Raw genomic sequence first — 10,908 nt, forward strand, 5'->3', positions numbered from 1 at the left:
CAAATTGAGAAAAATGAAAATAATATAATACAAGTCACATTCAGAAGAGGCAGACATGTCATAGTCTATCTAGTGGAAAATATTTCAGAAGTTCAAACAGCCACTATGCCTTTTTCAAAACATTTACCATGTGCTTGGACAGGAAGTAGAGTAGATGCAGAGTAGAAATATACTTCTGCTCTTAGTTAAGATAAAATGTAATTGATGGGCCATAGATTATTATTTTCCTAATACCTTTCTTTATCTTTATCTTTATTAACCTTTAATAGGCAGATAGATCAGGATTTACACAGACACATTCTGCAGTCTCAAGTATAGTTCAGTAGCAAGGAAATAGTCCACATAACTTGACGGTTGACTTCGAGGGATTCAAATCACTTCAGATTTTTTAAAAAAGAAATAGCCAGAGCAAATGACAGTAAATACCCCTACACATCAATGTAAAAATACAATCTAATATAAAATTGCAATAAAAATAGATCTGTTTAGCAAGTTAAAAGCAAAATAATACAGTAATAGGTATCCTACCATGCCAATATTAGACAGATTGGAGAAGATACCTATCTTTTATAAAAAGTTCTACGTTTGTTTTATGTGTCATATTGGATATTTAAAAATTTGATTCTGTGCCAAATAATAATGAACCAATTTGGTTTTGTGTACCGGTATAATATATATATATTTAAAAAAATACAGTTAAAAGTAATAAAATGGGAATAAATTAGAACTTTAAAATGGTTGTCAGGTATAGAGCTACCATACGTGTTGTATGAGCATTGTAATCTCCAAGAAGAAAACGTATGTCAACAGTAGGGTTAGAAATTTTCCTCGCTACTAATAAAGGGTGGATTAATCATTATTTTCCTAATACCCATACATTCCCTAATGGAGCATCAAGTGTGAAATAGTGATTAGAAATCGTGACACAATGATTTGGATTAGAAGCAAGGAGACCAAAGGTTAAAGCCCTATTCTTTCATCATCCTTGTCTGGTCTAGTTTCATTAGATCCTTCTCATCCTAACCAGCTCACAATATTGTCATCAGGATAAAATGGAGGAAGGGAGATCCATGAATACTGACCTGAGCTCAGGGACGTAGGTATAGATTTTTTAGGGGGGGATTCGGGGGGCATGCCTCCACCCGCCCCTGGGGCGTGGCCACACCTCCCCAAGCCCTACCCAGAGCCTCAGTGCTTATAAAAACAGCTCTCCGAGGCCAGGGACTGCAGACTCCCCTGCCCCGCCTGCCCCCCCACCAGCAGTCCCTTCTGCCCTCCCCTCTGAGCTAGGGAAAATGGAACCTGGTTCAAAATCTGAGTTTTGTGCTCCCCCCTCCCATGGGCGCCTGCTGTGATGCTGGAATCCATCCCCAAGCAGCATTACTTTCAATGGTGTTTAAACTAGAGAGTCCAGGTTCTCCTTTTAAATCCACATTACTTTCAATGGTGTTTAAACTAGAGAGCCCAGATTCTCCTTTTAAATCCAACAGCATCACTTTCAATGTTTAAACTGGGGACCTCAGATTCTCCCTTTAAATCCATGCCAAAGGAGGTGGATTTAAAAGGAGAATCTGGGGAAATTTGGGGGGGGTGCCTGCTGTCAGGGGTGCAATTGTTAAGCTAGCAGCACCAAACTTTCAGGGTATCTTTAGGAGACTCTCCTGATGATGTCACCCAGGTTTGGTGAAGTTTGGTTCAGGGGGTCCAAAGTTATAGACCATCAAGTGTGTAGCCCCCATCTTCTATTAGCTCCCATTTGAAACAATGGGGGATGGGGCACCCTCTTTGGGAACCCATAACTTTGGACCCCCTGAACAAACCTCACCAAACCTGGGTGGTATTATCAGGAGAGTCTCCCAACAACTCCCTGAAATTGTGGTGCTGCTAGCCTAAAAACTGTGCCCCCCTGCAGGCCAAAACCCGAAAAACACTAAAAAATACAACCCCCCCCCCCACAAACAGGGGGCAGAGCTTACCTATGTCCTTGCCTGAGCTCCATGGATAAAGTCATTATTTGTAGTCAATATATTAAAAATAGTCTATTATAAAGCATCAGGTTTATCACAAAGAGAAGATGATGATTGTAAGGTGTGAAAGTACTGGGGTCCCTGTTCCCATTCCTGGTCAGTGGAGCCAAGGAAGCAAAATGGACAGGAGATAGGGAGCATCATGTGATGCTCTAGGAATTTCCCAAATCTCTATGGTAAAAACTATGCTTGTGAGAAGAGGGATTCTCTTAACTTGGTTGGACTAAAAAAACGCCCCTCTGCCCATTGCTGAGTGACATCACTTTACTATTCCATTCTTGTATTTATTTATATTATATTCTACCATTGTCACCAATGGACACCTTACACTTCCCCCCTCTTCTCCATTTTATCTTCACAACTAGCCTGTGATGTAGGGTAGGCTGAATGTCAGTTGTCCAGGGTCACCAGGCAAGCTTCCATGGAAGAATGGGGATTTGAACATGAATCTCCAAGATGGTCTCAGTTCAACACTCTAATCACTGTACCACACTGGCTATACTACTCCACTTTGTTTTCAACACTTTCACTCTACCATCAAAAAATTGTTTCCACAATGACATCACCAAAGCGGCTGTATACACAGCTAGTAGGTCATTGTCCTAATAAATGCACAGATATTTGCTGAAGTAGTAAATTATTGACATAGTGGGATATTATGTTGTGTACTAACTAATTTACTAAGTAATGTAGTATAAATGTTGCATATGCATAGTGGTTTGGAGGGGGGAAAGTGGCTAAGGGCTTCCACACCACAGGTTTCTCTGGTGGTTATTTAAAAGTCAGCACTTTAGTAACGTTATATCAATAAAAATTTTACTAAAATATAATTCAGGTTCTATGAGTTCCCAGCTTTCCTTTCCCTTTTCCTTTTTTTTAAAGTAAATCTATCTGCTATTTTGCTATGGAGATATACATTTCTCCACATATCTCCATGAAGAAAGGGGTGGAAACTTAACTTAAAAAAAAAAGAAAACTAGGAATTCAGCGACACTATATATGTTTTAGTACAAAGGTCTATCAATATAATGCTATTAAATTGCCAATTAAAAAAAGAAAATCCTCTGTGATAGGGAGAGGAAATGACTGCTATGTGACCAGGAAAATCCAAACTTTCCCACCTATATGGCAACCTCACAGGTTTTGCTGCAATCTTTTCCAAAACTTCAGAGAAAAGCATGATTGAGCAGGAGGACTCATACACTACAATGCTGTGAGGAAGCAGGGCCCCCCTTCTCTTCCCAACAGTACTGAATTTAGGGTCATGCATAAATATTACACCCAAATATGTGCAAGATGTTAATAATGTTTCAGTTAAAAGCATGTGACAGGGTAGCAGAGTGAAATTGGAGCTGCTAGACCTAGGGTAGCAAGATACCTCCTGGCATCTGGTAGGGGAGCAGCAAAGAACTTACCAGCAGCAAAGAACTTACCTAGCCCAGCATCTCAGTGCCCACAATGTCACTTCTGGCACACCTCACATCGCTGGCAACATGAGGATATTCTGGTAATTCAGCAAAAGTTCTATGGTAAAAATAACTTCAACCATAGGGGTTTTGCCTAAATTCCAGACCTTCCCTGAGTTGCTTGTGACATGATGTCACTTCTGGCATGCACCAGAAGTGATGTCACCATGATGCCGATATGTCAGGTTAGGCCTTCCCTGTTGCCAGCTGATTATAGGGTATGGAACTTAGGAGGAAGGCCTGATAGAACTATTTGGACCTATCAAGGCTGCTTTTCATTACTGTAAAATTTCAAAAGAGTTGTATATATCTTTGTGTGTAATGTCTAGTTATTTTTTTTCTTGTCTGCTTTCTTCAGCCCACGGCTTCTAAAACCTCAAGTGCAACTCTTCAAATGCAACTCTGCCTCTGTCTACCTTGACTGCATTATAGTAACTGATCTCTCTGGAGCGGTGGCCAGAGTTTGCCATAGTGAGGCAGCTGAAAGGTAGGGGAGACTTGGAACATCTCAGATTGGAATACCAAGGCCCATAAGAACTTTTAGCAAATTAAACCACACTGTCAGTGCCTCAGGGCTTTCAAGTGACACCATGTAAATATTAGTATCTTGATCTTATGATGAATCAGATATTTGCAGCTTATTTATGCGATAACAGAAATGCCCCAGTCATTCTACAGTCTTATAGTCTGAAGAGCAGAGTTGCCAAGCTCACTACAACTCTTTGTGCTACAACATCTTTAGTGCAAACAAACTGAATGAAAACTAGAATGTGAAATCATTAGTATGTTCAGCTGTGATCTGGACTCAGTTAGGATTTCATATCCTCTTTGGAATGAATAAACCAATTACTGTACCAAAAGGGCAAGAAGGACGGAAAAGATGAAACCTCTATAACCACTATTTTCCACATATTCAGTTCAAACTAGCTATTTTAGTTAGAATAATAACTGACTTTGTCAAGGAAAGGCATTTAAATAGTACAAACATGTATGTGAAGCAGTACAGGCTCTTTTATTTGCCTGTACTGTGGAGCAAAGGGCGGGGAGCTATGGAGGGGGAATAAGAAAGAGGGAAGCTATAGCTGACTACAAAAGTGAGATAATCTTTAGTCAAAATATTAATATAGGTTGGGTGACAAATTAATAGTCCTGTTTGTTGGCACCATACTGTAGAATTGCTATTATATTGGCACAGAATAGCAATTAGGAGTGGGAGAGCTGCAAAGACTTACAGGAGACATCTCATTTCCTCTCCTGCACTATTTCCTCTTTCCCTTCCATGAAACCCCTATACACTCTCCTCTTTCCTTTCCTTCTTCAGTTAATTTACCTCTATCTGTCCCTGCATCCAACTTTGCCTTCTTCCCTCCCACTGGCACCCTCTACCTGGGGAAACTGTGGCCATTTAGGCATGTATGGCCTCCTTCACTTTGAGGATACATTCCATCTGGGTCTGATTTTCCCTAATGCACACTTTCGGCTCTTGCATGCTGCCCTGCCTTTGATTGGAGAAACCCCATGGCTTCTAAAACATCTTCAAGTGAAACTTTTCCCTTCCCAAAAAAGTGAAGATACTTTGTGTGTATTGAGCTTGCTTTCATTTTGCTCACTCCTCCCATCTTTCTCCGCCTTCCCCTGCCCACCCAGCCGCAGTTCTGCCCATTCTCAGCCAGCAGAGTTGTTTGAAAGGTTTTCTTTTTTCTTTTCCACTAGAGATATTCAAAGAAACGGAACAGGAAGGACTCTAAACTGGACTCTGAATTAATTTTTTAAAAAATTGATGGCCAAAAAAAAAGCAGACAACATGGAAAAAAGGAAGTGATGTGCAAGGAAAATGATGGCTGGCTCAGTTAGGGACAATTTGTAGCAGGAGAATTTCCCCAGAAAAAAATGCCCCTGAGTTTAACCAAAGGTCTGATTTCTTCCAGGTCTCTTAAATTGTATCCTGTTATCTCTGTCAGGGTGCTAAGAAGATTTAAAATCTCTAAGCCATCATTTAAGGATCTAACAATAGATTACCAAAGCCATTCATAACAACTAATGCACACAGAATTTGGCAAGTACTGTATAATATCAATTTCAACTACATACTGGGATTATTAATAACTTTCCTTGATTCCCTTATTGGATTTAAATTACTAGCAATGTCTGTATTTTTTTATTATTTTAATATTTTGTTTTTGGAGCATGAGCACCAGCAAGGCACAACTCACATTTAGTTTGATACATCTTACTAAATACATCAGCCCATGGATAACACATACATGCAGATAGAATTGTGAGGTAGGTGCTCCCTCCATATACACAGCAGTCAGAAGGAAGCAAAATGGATTTGTCATCTGGACATTGTCATAAACAAGAATCTATAATATGGAAAACATGGCTAATTCTACCAAGGAGAGTGGAATCTACATCACCCAACGGCAGATTATACTGTAATTTAACAAATAACATTTTCTAAATTACACACAGCAAGTAAATGATTACAAGTAAACATGGACCCATGGGGGACACCACATCTACCACTTCATGGTCACCAGAGCAGCGAGCAGGCTAGTACACATCTGAACAGGGTGGCAGGCACCCACATCTGCTTGGTTCTAGATACCTTCTCCATACCTCTAGTACTATATTCAGCTACCCTTAACATTGTGTAAGCTTCATATTTAGAAAGGACACAAAAATAAAACATTTCTCAGAGGGCCAGTAGGTTTTCTACCCTTTTTATACTTCTGCAGCTGCAGCTGTTGACATAGTTTTTGACTGACAATCAGTAGCTTGTAACAAGAATTATTTCAGATGGAATACTTTACCTTGCTCTCATGTCCTTCGCAATTTTCAGCCGTGCAACATTGCCATGCTGTTATCAGCCATGCCGCAGAAAATCAACTGATAATACATTGTGACATCATCTTGGCCTGCCTGACTGCTTAGCACTGATTTATACCTGTAGACTTTCTGTTTTCTATATACAGAGAAACAAAGAAACAAAAGTCACTGGAGAAAGCCAGACGATGGATGAAAGCACACTCTGTTCTCCAAGCATGTAGAATAGAGGCTTGTTTCTTCACTGACTTAGATGTTGGACATTAAGGTGTTAAGGCTAAGTGAGGCAAAGAGATCTTGTCTTTTGATAGGATTTAGAAGTAATCCTAGGCAGAAGCAATACAAAACAGTGATAGGTTTTTGAGGGTGGGGAGTAAGTAGTTTGTTCATCAACCATAAAACATTTTAAATAGGCATGACTGATTTGTGAATACGTTGTAAGTAAATAATAAACCACACTAAAAAAATTGGACACACTTTTTCTCAGAAGTTTCCTTCAAACAGGAATCAGAAATGAGGATGCAATGCTGCTTCCTGTCAGTCAATAATGATACCATCAATGTCCAAATTATGGAAAGAACATTATGAAATCTATCCAGTCCTCAACATTGAATAGAATAAAGGAAGCCAAATCTTGTACATCTATGAGGTTAGTGACATGGCTCTTTGGCTCTTTGGTAGAGCACATGCTTGGCACATAGAAGATCTGAGGTCGAATCTTGGGCATTTTCAGTAAAAAGGGTCAGGCAGTAGGTAATGTGCAGGAGCTCTACCTAAGACCTTGGAGAACCACTTCCAGGACTGACCTTGGTAGGGCAATGACCTGATTCAGTATGGCTGCTTCATAGATATTTTTTCTAAAAGCAATAGTCAAGATTTTGTCTTTCTAATACTTTCTGGGGCACATTCACAAGGACCCATAACACAGAACAATTTTAGGCATATGATATTTTCCCATAAAAACTGATTTTACCGAGTCCCACTGAAGAGTCTGGGCAGGGCTCCACTCGGCCATTGCCTGCGGTCGTGGAGGGCACCTCAGCAGGTGGTGCTGGGCTGGGCTGGTCGTGGACGGTGAGCTGGAGGGCGAGAGCGTCGGGCCCGGTCCAGGAAGCGGCTGAATTTTACCCAATTGCCCTGAAAAAATATCTATGTCAATAGTGATCATTCAAGGACATTTTGATTTGTAAAATTGCTTCAGTAGTTGTTGGTTGGTAATTATAATCCACTTTTAAAAAGTAGACATTATCTTTAATGCTACTGATATAAACACAGTCTTCGGTCTGATTGAATGAGATATTTTAATGAGGAAACTGGTCTGTTGCCAGATCTGGCTCACTGAATCCTGCGCACTATTTGAACTAAAGAGCTTTTGCCAACGAATCCAACGTGTGCTATCGACAGAAAAGCTGATCATTTGAATACTGGGCCGCTGCTGAAAGCAAGCCAACAAGCTGCTGTCCCTGATGTTCTAAATAAAGATCACACTCTTACAGTAGGCTTAATCCTGGGAAATCGCCACTGAATTGAAAGCCAGGCCTTTGGCTTATGTACATTGGGAATGCATTCAATTAGAGGACGAAGATGCCTTGGCTACTCATGCAAAAGCAGATTCTTACCACTACATCAAAATGAAACGCCTACAATGACCAAAAGGTGCTTGAGAAATGCAGTTTTTTATTATTATTATTATTATTATTATTATTATTATTATTATTATTATTATTATTATTATTATTATTATTATTATTATTATTATTATTATTATTAATTGGGTTTATAGACCGCCCTCCCCCGAAGGGCTCAGGGCGGTGAACAACATGTAAAGAGCACAATCAAATTAAAATACCGTATAAATATAAGTTAAGATGGCTCTAATAAAAATAAACCCTACCCCATTAAAATGCAGCATTACTTAAGTAGTTAACCCAGGATGGCACCTGTTATCAATTCCCCCAGAAGACCCCAAAAGGGAGGGGTGGTAGGATCTTCTTGATGTCATAAAAGAACAGGAAGGGGGGGAGGGGGCCCCTATCAACAGCTAGTCTCCTCAAAGGCCCGGTGGAACAGCTCAGTCTTGCAGGCCCTGCGGAACTCAGCGAGATGTCTAGCGCCTCTCCTCTTCCCCCCCTGATAAAGTCACTCGGAAACAATGTTGGGGAGGATGGAAGGAGTTTAAAAACTAGAAAAAGGAAAGACAGAAGGTATTGTACGCTGGTGTTGAAACCAGCTGCACAAGAAACACTTGTATAATTTCACAGCTGTAGTCAAATGTCTCAAAAGTGTTACCCAGGCATCACAGATTCTTGCAAATATCACCTACTGTTGATTTCTGTATTTTCTTGCTTTTGCAAAGTTTCTCCTTGAGAATGAACCACCTGTCACCAAGCAGTAATATTATCCCCCATTCTGTGTTAGAGTGAACAAAGTGGTTGTGCCTGAAGGTTTCCAAGTGCACATTTATCATGGCATGCATGGGGCTTACCAAACATGCAAATAAATTATGAAGCAGGAGAAGGAAAACCTAATGGCCAAATAAAAAGGCAGCACTGGATTAGCAGCAGGTCACTGGACTGGCCCAGCTTCCCTTAGGTGGACGTAGATGTGTTCATGAACTTTTCTGCATTTATTTGTCACTAGTTCCAACCTGAACAGTCATTCATTCAGAGCCACTGGTAACTTCCGAATGCTGTGAGTTACCTTAATGTCACTGTCTGGGGTTTGTGTTATGAATCAAGAATCCAGTGCAGAATGTGAAACTAGCTGGGATTCATATCCCACCTTTCCAATGCTTATTCTTCAGAATAAGCCAAGAGCCACCATGAAGAACTATCATTACTTCATGTGTGCTGTTTGCCTTATAATGCTCATGAATGGACCAGCTGCATTTGCAAAGAACAATCAGAAGAAGAAGAAGAAGAAGAGTTTGGATTTATATCCCCCCTTTCTCTCCTGCAGGAGACTCAAAGGGGCTTACAATCTCCTTGCCCTTCCCCCCTCACAACAAACACCCTGTGAGGTAGGTGGGGCTGAGAGAGCTCCGAGAAGCTGTGACTAGCCCAAGGTCACCCAGCTGGCGTGTGTGGGAGTGTACAGGCTAATCTGAATTCCCCAGATAAGCCTCCACAGCTCAGGTGGCAGAGCTGGGAATCAAGCCCGGTTCCTTCAGATGAGATACACGAGCTCTTAACCTCCTACGCCACTGCTGCTCCCTCTGTGAGTTAATTTTTCCCATTTCTCTTGTTTTTGTGAAAATTCCCCCAGGCTATTTTGTTTTGTTTAACTGGTTTTCCCCAGTTAGGCTCTAAGACACAAATCAAGTAGAAAGGGTCTCAGAGTGGCATTTGCAGGAGAGAATTGGCAGGTATAGGATGGACTAAAATCAAAGGTAGGCAACATCTGCATGCCAAATGAGTACAGACCAGATGGTTTTCTTCAGCACAGAAATACTCTTGTTCCACACTATAATAGGGAGACAGTTGAGCTAGCCTTGGCTCATGTCATGGCTGGGATGGGTAAGGGTATGCTTAAAACCAGCAGAATACTGAACAGAGATAATCTCCTGTACAAAAAAAGTGTTTCAAATTCACTTTCCCTTCCTCTCCCCATAGCAGATATCTTGTGAGGTAGGTGGGGCTGAGAGAGTTCCAATAGAACTATGACTAGCCCAAGGTCACCCAACAGGCTTCATGTATAGGGTCATTTCCGCACGGCCATGCTGCGGGGGCGCGTTGGCATAAACAACGCCGATGCACCCCCCCCCCCAGACCGTTCGCACGGATGGTCCCAGTAGGGGTGGGGAAGAAGGCGCAGCCTGTGCAGAGGCTGTGCCGTCCCCTGAATGCCTTACCGTCCCCTCCGGCCTTCCGGCACGTCGCACAGGCCAGGGGACACGCCCCCCTGCCCTGCGCGACAGCTCTGGAGTAGCAGGGCAGGGGAGGCGTGTCCCCTGGCCTGTGCGACGTGCCGGAAGGCCGGAGGGAATGGTAAGGTGTTCGGGAAAGGGAGGGGAAATGGCGCCTTCCAGCCGCTGCCATTCGCACGGCAGAGGTTGGAAGACGCTACTTTCAAAAAACCTCACTCAGGGAACAAGGTTCGAAAGCAGTGTTTTTGCCGTCCCTAGGATGCTATTTATGGCCCTTGCGGAAAGGGCCTAGGAGTGGGTAAACAAATCCAGTTCACCTGATTAAAGTCTGCCACTCATGTGGAGGAGTGGGGAATCAAACCCGGTTGTTCAGATTAGAGTCCACCAATTTGAATCTCTATATTACGCTGTGGCAGCTTAAAAAGACTAACATAGCTATCATGGCATAAATTTTTGTAGAGTCTGGTTCCTGAAAGGTTTTGCTGCAATAAATGTGATACCTACTAAGGGGCACAGGACTCTTTGGTGCTCTGTTTACATTACAAAGACCAAAGTGTTACTAAACATTATTGCTACCTTCAAACTTCTTGTGAAAATAAAAAGGGAAGTATGTGCTCATGACATGGATGCAGGAAATGGCAAAATGCTCTGAATGTCCCTTGTCATGAAAACCCTGTGGGGTCGCCATAAGTCAGCTGTGACTTAACGGCAAAAAAAAAAGTAG

The 10,908-nt window shown here is 41.7% G+C and overlaps 1 protein-coding gene across 1 annotated transcript in view; it reads right to left on the minus strand.

Annotated features, from left to right (window-relative positions):
* The window catches only part of TRIM2 (tripartite motif containing 2), a 76,648-nt gene extending 70,319 nt beyond the window's left edge, over positions 1-6,329 (minus strand). The window contains exon 1 of the mRNA XM_048508971.1: positions 6,307-6,329. The gene's annotated coding sequence lies outside the window, so the exon portion shown is untranslated. The remainder of the gene's footprint in view (positions 1-6,306) is intronic.
* Between the last annotated feature and the right edge of the window lie 4,579 nt (positions 6,330-10,908).

This window comes from Sphaerodactylus townsendi, linkage group LG10, assembly GCF_021028975.2.
Source record: "Sphaerodactylus townsendi isolate TG3544 linkage group LG10, MPM_Stown_v2.3, whole genome shotgun sequence".
NCBI lineage: Eukaryota > Metazoa > Chordata > Lepidosauria > Squamata > Sphaerodactylidae > Sphaerodactylus > Sphaerodactylus townsendi.